Here is a 16,501-nt window from a genome sequence, read left to right on the forward strand (position 1 = left end):
GGAAAGTACAGGCTGATATGATAGAGTTCCAAAGGATTGGGGCTGGTGGGAGACACTCCTTACATGGGCAGTTAGGAAAGGCCCCTCTGACAAGATGAACTGTGGGCTGACCACACATGGGGCACCCACCACATCAAGCATCTCAAAGTGCCACTAGCCCTCACACTGGCTTGTGCTTCCCTACTACTTATTTTGCCTGAAATGTCCTCCCCCCTTCTCCAGCTCCCTAATCCTTGTTTATCCTCCAAGACTAATGTCACCTCTGCCAATAGCAAGTAGCAAGCCTTTCTGCCAATAGCTAGCCTTTCTTGACCCCCAAGCTGGACTAAACACCCCTCCTCTGGGCTTGCACAGCTCCCCTGCATCCGTATATCACAGGCCTAGCCCCCAGAATATAATTTCCTATTTACTTGTCAGTCTATCCCACTGGACAGAAGTTGCTCCAGGACCAGGCAAGATTCACAAAGTCCAGAGCACCAGGCTGAGGAGTCTGGGCTTGCTAAGGACGGAGCCCATTGTAAAAGCTGGAGCCATGGGATCGCAAAATGTAAATATATCTCCATTCTGGCCATTTTTGACAGCTCGCTTTATTGGCTAAAAGGAAGATTCACTTGATGAACTCTGGGCCTGAAGATGCTTAAAAGATAAATATTTTTGAAACAGAGAAGCTACCCTTTCTACCCTGGATTTGGAAAAATCAAAGCCTTTCGTTCATGTCAGGTTAAAAGATTTATAAGGTCTACTCCTTGCTGTGTCTCTGGGTAGATGTTGCCTGTGAATGCATTAATGAGTGGTAAAGAAACCTCAGAGCGGTGTGGTAAGTATGTGCAACCAGACACTAGACCACTGTCTCATTGTGACCCTTGCCAGGGGCTGGGGCTGGTTCCTGGGGCCATCACTCACAAAATTGGCTATGTCAAAGCTCTTGCACAAGCCTTTGCAAGCAGCGTCTTGCTATAAATAAGCCCCGAGCTTGGAGCTGGGGAGACCTAGACACAGGTGATTCAGTACACTCACAACCCCAGATGTATCAGGATTCATTTGGATACAAGTGTCAAGAACCCAACTCAGACTGGCTAATACAAAAAGGACCTATAGGCTCACAAAACTGCCAAGTCTAGTGGTTTGCCTGCAGACCTGAGCAGATCAGGAGCTCAGATAGACTTGAAGGACCCAGGCTCCAGATCCCTCAGCTTTGTCTGCCTCCATACTGCTGTCACTCTCATCCGGGTTCCCTGCACAAGTGGGCCCCAAGAGTCTAGGCTTCCAACCCATCAGCTCAGCAAACCCAGAAGGAAAATGGGGCCTTGTTTCCAAGAACTCCCTCACAAATCCCAGGAGTAATTCTGATTGACCAGTGTGAGGTCATGTGATAACCCCCAAATCAGGAAGGTCAGGTCAGCTCCAGCCCACCACAGCGCAGAGTTCAGAGGAGTGTGTCCTTGAGGAAAATCACAGCAATGCCATCTTATAAGAAAGAGAGGAATGGGAACTAGATCAACAAAAGCAAGAAATGCCCACCACACTGGACAAATCACTGCACCTCGCTGGGACTCAGTTTTAGCACATACAATACGAGTGTGTCTATAACACAAGTGATGGGTCTACCCTGGGCAAACTCTAAAATTCTTTGAAATACCCAAATGATTATATAAACTGAAGACTGAAACAGATTTATAGAAACATTTTAGTCTTTCAGATCTGATGTTTTACCTAGGTGTACTGAGGTTACAGGAAACAGGTAGAGAGATATTAGGAAATACAACCATGCCCCCTGCCCAAATCCCCCATAGAGCCAAACCCAGGATGGATGGTCTGACTCCAAGAGCCAAGTGGCGACTGGCTCCCTCCTTACATGGGTTCTTCTCAGGCTCAGCACCTTTGGGCCTGGAGCAGTGCTTCTCAGGTAGGAATGATTTTGCTGCTAGGGGACATTCAGCGAATTCTAGAGACATTTTTGATTGTTGTGATGCAGGGAGAAGTGAAAGGTAGAGGCTGCTAGTGAGAGGTAGAGACTGCTACTGGCATGTGGAAGGTAGAGAGCAAAGATGCTGCCAAATATCCTGAAGTGCACAGGACAGTTCCCACAACAAGGAAGAGTCTGGTCAAACACGTCCATAGTGCTGAGGTTGAGAAACCCAGGTCTAGAGGGAACTGTTCTAGAGCACCTGCTATGTTCACCCAGGTCTTAGGTGTAAAGAAGCCTATAATTTTTACACAATTACAATCAAGGAAAGTCACTGTGGCTGCAGTGTGGATAATGGCTTGCAAAGGGGCATGAGAGGAGGGGCAGGGGAGACTACTTAGGAAGCAAATGCAATAATCCAGGTGAGATCAGGGTTGGTTCATGGGCGTAACATGACTTATGCAGTCATACAAGGCCCCACACTCAGAAGGGCCTCCCCTTGGTTTAATGCTGTCCTGTCACTGTCTTGAAATTCTTAATAACTTTTGAGCAAGGGACCCTACATTTTCATTTTGCACTGGGCCCTGCAAATCACACAGTCATTCCTGGATGAGAGATACAAGGGCCTGAATCAGGCCAGAGATAATAAGGGTTTGAACCAGGGCAGTAGCAATGAGGACAGAGGGACCACCCGCTCATTGGGAAAGGATCACCCACTTTTCTAGCTCCCCAAAGTCATGGGCACCTGCCAGTTAAAAACAGGGGCCACAGCTTCAGAAAGTTGATTGTTGTAGGTGTAGTAAATCATGGTAGACTGAGTGACGGGGTCCAGAAGCCAAAGAAATGCATGGCCTTCCAGTAGCCAGCTGGAACAACACTCACATTCAATGCAGGATTGTTCTTGCCCACCTGGCATGCTTTGGAAGAGAGAAAGAAGGAACCTGTGCAGCACATGTGAGCAACGAGAAGCCTCATTGCTTTTAATGTTGAAATAAGAACACACTTCTCTCAATGTCCATAGGTTGAATGCTGGGCAGCAGCACCAGAGCAGTTCCCTGATGGCAGGCTGGACTTGGACATGGTCAGTAATCTCAGGTTTTCCAGGGAGGCCTATGGGGTAGTCATTATGAGCACAGACTCCAATGTCAAGGGTATCTAAGTTCCATTCACTCCACCACTATTAGTTCTGTGATTCTGAATAGTTTATTTAACCTCTCTGAGCCCCCATTTCTAGTAAATGGAAAACCAATAATACCAACTGCATGGAGGTGCTGGGTGAATCAAATGAGATATTGTGCTTGTGAAACTCTTAGCACATTGCCTGGCCTTGAGCCTTAGTCTGCTCAACCATGAAGAAGGGATATAACTTAGCCACTCTGTCATAATGTGGCTGGGAGGATTCAACCAGATGATTCATGGGTAAGTATGAGGAGTGTTTGTTTTTGTTGTTGTCATCATGGCTTGGGCTCCCTGACTCAGACCATTTGCCCTGAGATTGATCTCCATGATGAAGCTGATCCCACTGGGCAGATGTCAGAGGAAGTGCTGGCCCTGCCCATGGAGGAGATTCCCACCTCCGGCCCAGAACCCTAAAGGAAGCTGTGTCCCTTCATCTATGCCTCCATATGAAGAAGGTATGGTTTTCTCAATATTTCCCTTGGTGACTCCCAGAGGAACCCAGTCTATATCCATAATCCTCTTCTTTATACCACAGTCAGCACTCTGAACACTGCAGTGTTTAGGAGTTGGGGTTTAAGTGTGTGTGTGTGTGTGTGTGTGCACATGTACTTGTGTTGAGGGAGAGATTTTCTTTAAATGACCAAGGGATGATGGTACATATTTGTTGGAAATGTTTGTCACTAGCAGACAACCACTAAGGAAGCGTGAGCTCTGTTCTTCACTCTCTGCCCTGACAGTGGCCAGCTCAGGATTACTGACCATCCCTCGTCTTTTGGACATAGACCACCTGATTATATTTCTGAAACTTTGTACTAAACAGTGTAAAATAACAAACTGCCCTCTGGCAGTTGCAGAGGTCACTATTAAACAGAGAGGGCATTTTTCAAATTTCTCACCAGGGAAGTAGGTTAAAATCTGGAGTGCTCACAGGAAGGAGACAGAGATGGAAGGCGCAACCTCGGAGTCCTCCATCCCAGTTTTTCCAGCATTGCTTATGCCCAGCCTGAGAGGAGGAGGGCCTGGAAAGCCAGCTGGGGACATTATCACTGACAATAATTTCAGCATGAGCCTTGTTTTTGAGAACCCACTGTATGCCAGGCATCATGCCACATCAAAAGTACCCTGGTTATGCGTGACCTTTGTAACAGTCCCACAGGTGAGTGAAGCAGGAATGACACAGGCGGTGGGGGTAGACAGGCTGAGTCCGAGTTCTGCTCCACCTTTACCTGAGTGAGCATAGGCAACCATTTAAACCTCCAAGGCTCAGATTCTTCACCCATAGAATAAGGATGATAGCACTTTCCTCCCTCCAGAGGTACACCAGATACCCATCTTGTGCTTGTGGGAGTTGATTGTGCACTTGTCTTTCCAACTCTGTGTTTAGCGATGTCAAGTGGCAGGTTGAAATTAGCCATGTTGAAAATGTTTACATCACAGAAATTGGCAAACCACAAATCAAGGCTTGCTTTTTTTTAGAAAGAGAGGTAGTTGTTAAACATTTATCAGCACACTACTGTCTACCTCATACACATAGAAACTAAGGGAAATAATGTCTTTATAGCTCTCTGCATAATTCCTGGCACATATGTGCTCAAAAGTTAATAACTATAATTATGTTTCATATTTGCATACAATGAAACTGACGCTTAGAGCAGTTGCATAACTTATCCTTGGCCACATAACTGCTATGTGGCAGAGACCAGCTGGTTCTCTCTGTACCACTGTCCTCCCACTACTCTGCACAGCCTCTCGGGCAGAGGTACAGGTGAGAGTGAAAGAAGAGGAGGAAACAGTGTTCACCAACTTGGTGATTCCTGGATGGAGGGGCAGGAGGGGTAGCGGAAAGGGAAGATTTGAGCATATCTGGAAGGACAATGGGACTCAGAGAGACCAAGAAGCCGTTTCAGCCTGAGGAATGAAGTGACCAGAGGCACAAGGATGGGAGTAAGAGTGGCCCATGGCCTGGGTGAGGGTGTTTGCCTCCCTCTTACAGCAAGGACACAATCCAAGGCAAGCTTTGACTTCTTTGCAGTTCTTTCAATGTTGGAAAAGTTTTGGAACCTGCAACAGTCTGCCTTTAAACTTACACTGCCTTCCACTTAGCAATGCCATCCTCCCAAAAGCCACTATCCTTCTTGTAGTCTCTCAGACAAACAGCTGCAGTTGTTCCAAAGTTCTCCTTCATGTCCCATATTGCACCATTCAGTTAGAACACATTTAGGATTAAATACAATATAACCTAATTATATTTAATGATAAGTAGTGAAGTTTTTAAAAATAAAGTAATTGTTTTATCAGTAATAGTAGTAGATTTATGGACCATCTTTATCATATTGTTTACTTCTCCCTGTGAGGTTGGTGTCATCATGCCCATATGAGAGATGAGGAAAATTAAGGCTCAGAAAAATCCAGTTACTTGACTAAGTAACCTCGGCTGGGAGGTGACTGTAGCAGGACTCAATTTCAAATCTGTCTGACATCAAAGTTCCTATTCTTTGCACCAAGCAACCCACTCTTTTTCTATAGCCTGTTCCCCCCAGGAAATCTGCAAAGAGCCCAGAATGCACACTCTGATCAAATGTTGCTCAGACTAGTAGCAGCATTTGGAAGGCACCTCATGGCCTGCAGAGTTGCTCCCAGTATGAGGTACTGCCAACTGGGAGCAAATGATACTTGTGTCCATGCTCATTGCGTTGGTGCGGATTTAGTCTCAGTGACTTGGGAGTATTAGGCTCCCAAGTGCTGCCAGCTCCAAGCAGCAGCCCCAGTGATTTCAAGCATTTGCTGCTGAGACACAGAGAGCAGATGGGAGCAACGCAGCCTGGCCGGGGGCAGGCATCCCATGCCTGCCTTTGCCGAGTCACACCAGAGAAACAATCAGAGGACGAGGACTGAGATAACGAGCAGATGCCCAGGAGCTCCTTTGGTCACCAGACAGCTGGGCCTAATGGAAAGCCCACGTGCCTGGAATCAGAAGGTGAGTTCTCCTCCTGACTACTAATGCTGGCTGCATAACCTTGAGCAAGGCATTTACCCAGAGGTGTCAGGCTCCCCAGCTGTCAAGTAGAAATAGTAAGACTTACCAGGTCTACCTCATGCAGCAGCACTGGTCATTTCAAATAAGGTCTTTCTCAACTCTCAGCTCTTCCAAGAAGCATCTTATTATTATTCCAGAACAGTGTTTTCTCTTATCTCTGAACTTTTTTTTTTTTTTTGAGATGGAGTCTCATTCTGTCGCCAGGCTGGAGTGCAGTGGCACGGTCTTGGCTCACTGCAACCTCCGCCTCCCGGGTTCAAGCGATTCTCTAACCTCATACTTCTAAGTAGCTGGGATGACAGGTGCATGCCACCACTCCCAGCTAATTTTTGTATTTTTAGTAGAGATGGGATTTCACCATGTTGGCCAGGATAGTCTTGATCTCTTGACCTCGTCATCCATCCGCGTCCACTTCCCAAAGCGTTGAGATTACAGGTGTGAGTCACCACGCCCAGTCCCATCTCTGAACTTCTAAAGAATTTGCTCAAATATTCTGGTTATAAACATACTACATGATCATTGTGGAAAAATTAGAAAATACGTAAAAGAAAACAACATAAATTATTCATTCATAAATATTTTTCGTATTTTGTTATCTATCATATTATATACATATATAAATGGTTAAGATAATTTTCTACAGTTTGCATTTTTCTTTTTATTTAATGCTATATCAAAAAATTTAAGGTCATTAAAATATGTTTATAAGCATGATTTTTAGTCTTAAAATATCCCATTGTATCCAAGTGCCAATCCATTTAATCCTTCCCCTATTGTTGAACACTTGGAAGATTTTCAGTATTTTGATATTATAAATTGTATTTCACAAATATCTTTCTTCATAAAGCTTTTTTCCTCCCCATCTCTGGTCATTCACTTAGATAGATTTCTAGAAATGAAACCATCTGGTCAAAGGGTAGCAGCACTTTGAAGGGTCTTGTGGCATACAGAAATGTCACAGCGACGTTCATTCCCATCAGCAATGTGGGCTAAGCCAACCTCCTACGGTCTTTCCATCATTTGACTATTATCCTTTTTTAAAGTCTTATTATTCTGATTCAGATAAAATAGATTCTGACTGCTGCTTCATTCAGATTTTTTTAATTACTTGTTAGGTATTCTGCTCATTTCCATGATGGGCTTAATTCTGCTTCACAGATCTGCTTGTGTCTTCCATTGCATCCACCTGTACATCTATCTAATCTCCTGAGAGACAAGGCCTGAACCCACAGTGGTGGACTGCACCAAAATGCCTTCTCTTGACCCAGTTCAGATGTCTCAGTAGGGTCCCATCACTTTCCCACCTCACCCAGTCTGTCTTCTGGTGTGCCTGGCTCTTCCCTCGCCGACTCAGGATCTTCAAGGGCCTCCAGGGCCATATCACACAGCAGGACCTGGCAGCCAGGACAGTGTATTGCAATGGCTTATGAGCCTTCCCACCCACTAAACAGAAAGCTTCTTGAGAGGCTCTCTGTATCCATTAGCTCTCACTGTAGGGGACACTATTCCCTACCTTTCCCTGGGTTAATGAGCCCTGGCCCACAATAGGAATCTTCAATCCCAAACTCCCCCTAGAAGTACAAGTTAGGAGCATACATCCGTTCCTCCATTTTCCAGCCACTCACGACAGTGTGTGAGATAGGAGACACTGGCAGGAAGGAGCTGGGCATGTGCACAACTCAAGCTAGTCTCTGGGGCTCTGTCAAGTGAGACTGCCTGCCCTCAAGATGCCCGTCCTTCTCCATGCCTAAGATTACAAGGTGATCCTACCAAGGCAGGCTTCTCTCCCACAGCTTGTGCTAATGTCAGCACAGTTCAGAGAGGATGAGGAGCAGAAACGCCCCAAATGACCTCAGATGCAGGCCTCTCTCTGCTCTCCAACCTTACCACCCATAATGCTGATGTTTGGGTTTCTCCCTAACTTGCTGGTCCAGGAGTCATTAAGAGAAAAGAAAGAGAACTCTTGGCACCCCAGGTTCGCAACACTCACAAAGGTGGCTTTGTGTAGGGAAAGGCCGCCTCAGTGGTCTTGCCACCCTCTTCTAGAACTAAGTGAGAGTACTCTGGAATTAACAAATAAGTAATTTCTAAAATCCACGAAATTAACTTTTTATCTTAGACTATTGTTTCTCAAATTTATTTCTAGATTTTGTGGGCTATGATTGGCATGCCCATGTAAAAATTAAAACTTTGTGGTCAATTTCCACTAGAAGAACTTTGTAAAACAAAGTTAATAGGTTTGTTACCCACAAGACTTCTCAGAGTCTTTAATATACTAATATATGTTATGAATCTTCAAGAAAAGTTTGAGACATGTGTTTCACAAACATCTTTGACTTCTGAACTCTTTACTGGTTGCCTCATACAGAACTAGGGTTCAAGAGAGCATGACTTGGGAACCCTACATTATGGCTCACATTTCCCTCCACTATATGTGTATGATAGCTACCAGGGGAAACATCATAAACCTCTAGTAGGAAAGAAAGCTCTGGCCCAGTCTCTTCCTGAATCAATACTCTTTCTATCCAAGTCCTAGCACAGGCTCTGGGACTGAGTCTGCTTAGATAATACAGGGCCGAGGTCAGCAAACTTTGTCTTGTAAAGAGCCAAACAACAAATATTTTAGGTTTGTCAGGCCATATGGTATCTGTTGCAACTATTCACCTCTGCTATTACAGCTTGAAAGTAGCCATAGATAATATGCAAACAAATGGGCAGGGCTGTGTTCTAGTAAAACTTTCTCCACACAAACAGACTGTGGGTCACATTTGGCTCAGAGACCATAGTTTGCTACCTTTGTTGTAGGGCATCTCAGACTGGGGAGGAAGGGCCTCTGGGAACTGAAGAAGTAAGTTGTGATAGGAGAAGTCATGACTACCTCCCAAGGCGGGGTCCAGAGACCCACCCTTGGACAAGAAAGTGTTTCCTGAAGGCTGCCACAGTGAAAACGATGGGGAAACAGTCATTTTCCCTCCCTGCTTTGGGGTTCAGCAGGTATAGCTGCCTTCATTACTCAACGCTGCCAGTATGCGATCATAAAAAGTTTCTAAAACGTGAAAAGCCAATGGGAAGCCACATGAGGCCTTGTGTGAAATTGCCAGCATTCCTCAAGAAGTGGATTTATTTAGGTGAACTGAGGGTCAGTGGCCTCGTCTGAACCAGGATGCTTAATTAGAGAGCAGCTGCTGCAAACTCAGGCAGGAGAATAGGACCAAGTGTCTGCCTGCATTCCATGTACCATTCTTACTCCTGAGTCCACTGTAGGGGAATGTGCAGGGAATGCAAGGACTGCCAGCAATGTAACCCCCAGAGCACTGGGCCACGTGGACTGAACAGGCTTCAGAGATAGCAAAACAAGCGCCATTATCTGTAAGTTGGGCCTTATCTTCCAACCTGTAATGGAGTGAACCATGTAGTGCCATTACTCAGAATCAAGGGCTTTGTCAGCAGTGTGATGGGGAAAGCACAGAGGGGTGTGACTATAGACAAAGCCAGCTAGGAAAACTACCTGATAGACTTAAAAATCCCCTCCTCATCCAGAAATTAATCCCAGGTGCCTGCCCACAGCTACACACCCATCACTTTTTTTTTTTTTTTTTTTAGATCGAATCACTCTGTCGCCCAGGCTGGAGTGCAGGGGCCCGATCTTGGCTCATTGCAACCTCCGCCTCCTGAGTTCAAAGAATTCTCCTGCGTCAGCCTCTTGAGTAGCTGGGATTATAGGTACGTGCCACCACAGCCGGCAATTATTTTGTAATTTTAGTAGAGACAGGGCTTCACCATGTTTGCCAGGCTGGTCTCCAACTCCTAACCTCAGGTGATCCACCCGCCTTGGCCTCCTAAAGTGCTGGGATTACAGACGTGAGCCACCACACCCAGCCAACCATCACTTCTTTGGGGAATCCCCAGCGGAACCTGCCTGATCATTGGCTTATCCATGCCCTGGAGCAGATCTCATCATGACCATACACCTTGGATTTCTCTGAACAGTCTTAATTAAAATACTCTGCCCCAGGTTTGCCATGAGTCCTAATCTGTCACTCAGAAAATGTACAACAGTGACATATTTAGGGAAATGACTATGGTAACCTAAGGTATGACCAACAATTTGGGAGCTACTTCTACATAGAGAAGGCTTTCTGGGAAGTTGAAGTTGGAAGATGCAGAAATATTGAACTTCCTGGGTCATCTCAAGAATCAAGAAAGACTATGGTATAAGATGTGCTGAAAAGGCCATTATATGAGTAGACAGGGGGATCTTGGCAGAGCACCAAGAGCATCCATTAAAAGTGTTTATTATTAATAAGAGTTATTGTTAATAATAATAAAAATGTTTGCAGGCAAGAACCAATTGACTGCCAAGAACTTCACAATTAGCCATAGAAAGATAAAACTAAATCAAACCAGAGGCCTTTCCTCATCCTCTTAAACTGGCATGTATTAACTACAGTCTGTGCAGGAAGCCATTCCAGAGGATGCAGGGTGGCCAGACAACTTGCCCTTGAAGAACTTATGACCTACTTAAGAAGTCAAGTGGTTAAATTTTAAAATTACACAATAATAGAAAAGTCCAATAACACCTATACATCAAAATAAAAGCAGAACTACCATTAGGCAGTATTTTGTACCTACCAATGGGCCTGAATAGAGGAGAAAAATCTTCATGAACTGAAAGAAAGGGAAGAAGAATGAGTTTTGGCAAAGTCATGGAAATTTCTGTGAAGAATTCTCTATATGCCTTGGCTGGAAGAGATTTTCAAGACCATCCAGCCAGGAATGGAATCGTTAGACATGAACCTCCTTTCTTAGTCATGGTAGGCACCATTAATAAGCCATGGAATTATTTTCAGCTAAGCCAAGAAATGCACTGCTTCAAAAAGGCAGAGCCAAACAATCAGAAATGTTACACAAAGTGAAAATGCTATCACTAGGCCTTTAACCATAGAAGAAACAGGCACAGCAACTCGAGCAACCAAAGTCTCGCCCAGGAGGTTAACAAGCGAGCCAAGATAGAGCTCAAGGCTCCTGCCTCCAAATTCTGAGGCTTTTTCTGATACTGAGCAGAGGCAGTGGGCCTCTCCAGTGTGTATCATGTGTTGGAAACCCCAGATCCCCCTTGGAGAATCTTTTGTGTGGCTGCTGGAACTCTTCCTTAACAGAAACCCAGATGCTGAGAAGTCCCAGGGCAGTTCTCAGGATTGAAGAAGGAGCCTTCTTGAGGGGTGACAGTTCTCATCCCAGCACTGCCCTGAGTGGGGAGTGTGATCCCAAAGATGAAGGGGTCCCTCCATTCTGAGGAGATCAGGATATTGAGTACGAAGGGCACCAGCGTAAAACAACTCTGTCTGGCTCTGTAAAACAGGGTTCAAATTAGTTCTGGGAGGTGGGAGGAGCTCCCACCCGAAAACTGCCTGAATGTTGGCTGCAAGTTGCTCCTGCTGCCCCTTTCTTCAGCAAGTTGCCCTCATCCCTACCCAGAAGGTTACCCTTATCCTCTCACCTGCTCACTGGGAGATGAGTATGAGGGCAATATTCATTTAGAAGTTCCCTGGATGGAGCCTAAGAAAAATTAACTAGGCTCAATTAGGTTAATTTTGCAATTTCATATTTATTAAGTCAATGGCTCTAAAACTTGAGAACGCATAAGACAGCCTAGGGGGAGAGGAGGCTTTTTTAGAAATAGACCATTAAGCCTCATGCACAAGGAGAGTGAGGGGCTATAGTGAAAACAGTCTAGCCCCAAGGAATGCCTCAACAACAGAACTGGCTGCCAGTGGTTCCTACGGTCAAAGACAAACTCCTAACCCATGACCTTCAAGGCCACCCACCTACATCTTTACCCCACTCTCTCCTTCACTGTCTGTGCTCCCATCACAAGGAACTTAAGGGAGCTTCACTGACTTCCACATCCAGGTCCTCACAGAAACTGTTTCCTCTGCAGGGAAAACTCTGACCCCACTCTCAACCCAGTTCATTCCTACTTCATATATCCTTTCAGGGGCCTTCCATGATACCCCTCCCATACCAGACTAGGCCCCACCATGAAAAAACACACTTGTGTGATGATATATGTGATGATTTTCCTACTGCCTGCCTCCTCTGAGCTGTAAAGTGCCTGGAAGTATGGACAGTCTGTTTTTACTCACAGTTTTATCCCTCTGCCTGGCACCAGGCAGGCACCCAATAATGACTGGCCAAGTGGTCTTGCCATTGTGCCATTGTTCTTGCATGTGGCATACCATTCCTACAATATTTATTGAGCATCTACTCTGGTGTGTGCCAGGCCTGGGACTAGATTCTGAATATATGAGGATGGATCAGACATCTGCCATACTCTTTCTAGCATGTATCAGACTGTAGATATTTGGCCTGTAGACACCAAGGCCTTTTAACATGACCTGTTGGAAATTTCAAAGGTTGAAATATATTCTCACGTAGAAATGGGGAGGAACTTTCATTCTAAGGCAAGGTAATATATCTAGACCCCCCTAAGGATGTTCCCTCCTCCACTCCGTTTGTTATAACAAAAGGGTGGTTTAGGCAGATCTGTGGTTGTGCTAGGATGTTGGTAAAATAGGGACAGAACAAGCAAGTTTGGCTCCTAATAGGTTGGTAAAATGCTGTCTCTCTACATGAGGCTTGGACTAGAACTTGCTTAAACACCTGTGACATATCAAATGGCAAGTGAAAAAACATTTCTAAGAATTCTTCCTGCTTGACAATGGCTTATTTTAATTTTAAGCTGCCCTAGACCATGACCATCCACAAGACACTTGTGGTATCACACAGTACTGGCACAATCCAAGTAATTTTACTATCAGGAAGTGTCTAAATCATTGTCCTTTCTCATGTCACTTTATAGCTTTTGACCACCTGATATAGGTAAGCTCATTTTTTTCTAGAACCATAAATGAAGCATCCTTGCTAAGTATGAAATTAAGCAACAAAGAGTACATCCTAACCCCAAGAAGGGGTTAGGATGGAAACCTGGGAAGAGGAGACTTGGAAAGACTACAGAACTCTGGTGGACATAGGTGTGTGAGTACCTCCCACCCACCAGGAACAGTGCCTTGAGAAAAGTTGGCTGCTGAGGCTGCCAGGAAGATAAACCCACGGCAGCTGAGGAATATGAGAGTGGGCAGGGGCTTGGGCATCAGACTACCCTCAGATGCCTCAGCAAAAGCTGGCCTTCTGGGAAAGAAGAGGAGGTGACCACCTTTGGGATTGGAGGAGGAGGGGCAATGGGAAGGCCCCCTCTTACCAAACACCTGTCTCTCTGGCCTGTATCAGAGCCCAAAACTGCCCTTATACCCTCCTTTGGGCTAAGGCTCCAAGGGTCTTCATTAAAAATCCAGGACCCAGGCCACACCAGACCAGTTACATTGGAATCTCTGGGGCAAGGGCTCAGGCTTGAGTATTTTTTAACTCCCTAGGTGATTCTAATGTGCAGTCGGGTGAAAACAATGTCTTGATGAAGATTAGCTTCTCAGGTAGGCACAGTCTGAGAGCAAGGGGATGGCACATAGGTGTGCAGGAAGCAGCTGGGTGCCAGGTGCCCCATAGATATACTCAAGTCTCATCCTCATCCTCACTACAGACATATAAGAGGGGCTTTATCCTCTTCTTATCTATAACGAGAGGTCTGGAGCTCAGGGAAGTGAAGTAGCAGTGTGGGTGTCAGCATCAACGCCTGTGCTTTTGGTGTTACAGTCAAGAAATCTGCTAAGATTGATGTCAGGAAGGTTTCCCCTATGTTTCCTTCTAGGAGTTTTAAATTTTCAGGTCTTAAGCCTCTAATTCATTTTGAGTTGATTTTGTGTAGGTGTAAGCTAAGGGTTCAGTTTTATACTTTTGTGCATATAAACTCCAAATGCCAAACAGACTATTATTTCCCCATTCTATAAACTTGGCACCCTTGTTTAAGATCATTTGAGCATATATTTGTGGGTTTATTACTGGGTTCTTTATTTTGTTCCATGGATCTATATGTCTGTCCTAATGTCAGTATCATACTATTTTAATTAATGTCACTTTTTAATATATTTTCTTTACTTTTCTTATTTACTTATTTGTTTATTTATTTATTTATTTATTTATTTAATTTTGAGACAGAGTCTTATTCTGTCGCCGAGGATGGAGTGCAGTGTTGCAATTTCAGCTCACTGCAACCTCTGCCCCCCAGGTTCAAGCAATTCTCCTGCCTCAGCTTACCGAGTAGCTGGAACTACAAGCATGTGCCACCACACCTGGCTAATTTTTAAAATATTTTTAGTAGAGATGGGGTTCGTCATGTTGGCCAGGCTGGTCTTGAACTCCTGACCTCAAGTGATCTGCCTACCTCAGCCTCCCAAAGTGCTGGGATTACAGGTGTGAGCCACCATGTCTGGCCACTTTTTAATATATTTTCAAATCAGGAATTATGAGGTCTCGAGCTTTGTTCTTCTTTCTCAATATTACTTTGGCTATTTAGGGGCCTTTTATGGTTTCATATAAATGTTTTAATTAAGAAATGAAGGGTACAGTGCCTTTTCTATTTTCTGTTTTTCTATTTTGGTTAATAAAAAACATGCTATTGTAGTTTTGATGGGATATTATTAATCTGTATATCACTTTGGGTAGTATGGGCATTTTTACAGTTTTTTTTTGTTTTTTTGTTTTTGAGACAGAGTCTCACTCTGTTGCCCAGGCTGAAGTGAAATGGCACATTCTTGACTCACTGCAACCTCCGCCTCCTGGGCTCAAACGATTCTCCCACCTCAGCCTCCCGAGTAGCTGGGATTACAGGTGTGTGCCACCATATCCGGCTACCTTTTTTGTGTTTTAATAGAGACGGGGTTTCACCATGTTGCCCAAGGTGGTTTCGAACTCCTGAGCTCAGGCAATCCATCCACCTTGGCCTCCCAAAGTGCTGGGATTACAGGCGTGAGCCACTGCGCCCAGCTGCATTTTTACAATTTTAAGTCTTTCAACCCATTAACATGGAATGTTTTTCCATTTATTTATGTCTCCTTCAGTTTCTTTCATCGATGTTTTATAGGTTTCCATGTGTAAGTCTTTTACCTCCTTGACTAAATTTGTTTTTGAATATTTTATTCTTTTTGATGTTACTGTAAATGGAATTATTTTCTTAACTTCATTTTCAAATAGTTTGTAGTTAGTGTGTGAAAATGCAGCCTATTTTGTATGTTGACTTTGTATTTTATTGAATTCATTTATTAGTACTAATGGGGCTTTGTGTGTGTGAAGTTTTTAGGGATTCCATATAAGATCATATAATCTTCATATAAAATTATGCTATCTTATGTAAAAGGATATAATTTTACTCTTTCCTTTCCAATTTGAATGATGTTTATTCCTTTTTCTTGCCTAATTGCTCTAGCCAGGATTTTCAGTACTATGTTGAATAGAAGTGACAATTATAGTTAACAATAATTTATTGTATATTTCAAAACAGCTAGGAGAGAATTGCAATGTTTCCACTACAAAGAAAAGATAGATGTTTGAGGCTATAAATATCCCAATTACCCTGATTTGATTATTATATGTTGTATATAGGTATTAAAATATCACCTATACCCCAAATATATGTACAACAATGATATAGCAAGCCAAAACCACTACAGTTTCTCCCTCCTACACCCACCAGAATAGACATGTTATCAGAGTTTAAAATACCAAGAGTTGGCGAGGATTTGAGTAACTGAAACTGTCACATGTTAAAACAAAGAAAGAAAAGAAGTGGCAAGAGTGAGCACCCTTGTCTTGCTTCTGATCTTAGAATAAAACCTTTCAGTTTTGTTTTGTTTTTTTTACCATTGAATATCATGTTGGCTGTGGGCTTACCCTATATGGCCCTTATTATGTTGAGATATATACCTGTTTGTTGAGAGTTTTTATCATGAAAGGGTATTGAACTTTGTCAAAGGCCTTCTCTGTATCTATTGAGATATCATGTGATTTGTATCCTTCATTCTACTAATTGATTATCATATTAATTGATTTGTGTATACTGAGCAATCCTGACCTTCCAAGAAAAAGTCCCACTTGATTTACTGTATGTTATATAATTCAGTGAAATTTTTTATGTGCTATTGAATTTGGTTTGCTATTATGTTGCTATGTTTACTATTATGTTGCTATTGTGTTTGCTATTACATTTAATAGCAAAAAACACAATTACTTTTGCACCAACTTAATGATATTTTGTTGAGGATTTTTTCGACAATATTCATCAGGGATATTAGCCTGTGGTTTTCTTTCTTTTTTTTTTTTTTTTTCTTCTTTTTTAATACAGGGTACCAGGCTGGAGTGCAGTGACATGATCATAACTGACAGTAACCTCAAACTTCAGGGCTTAATTGATTCTCCTGTCTCCACCT

Source organism: Rhinopithecus bieti, unplaced genomic scaffold (assembly GCF_001698545.2).
Source record: "Rhinopithecus bieti isolate Rb0 unplaced genomic scaffold, ASM169854v2 scaffold_35885, whole genome shotgun sequence".
In the NCBI taxonomy this organism is placed as follows: domain Eukaryota; kingdom Metazoa; phylum Chordata; class Mammalia; order Primates; family Cercopithecidae; genus Rhinopithecus; species Rhinopithecus bieti.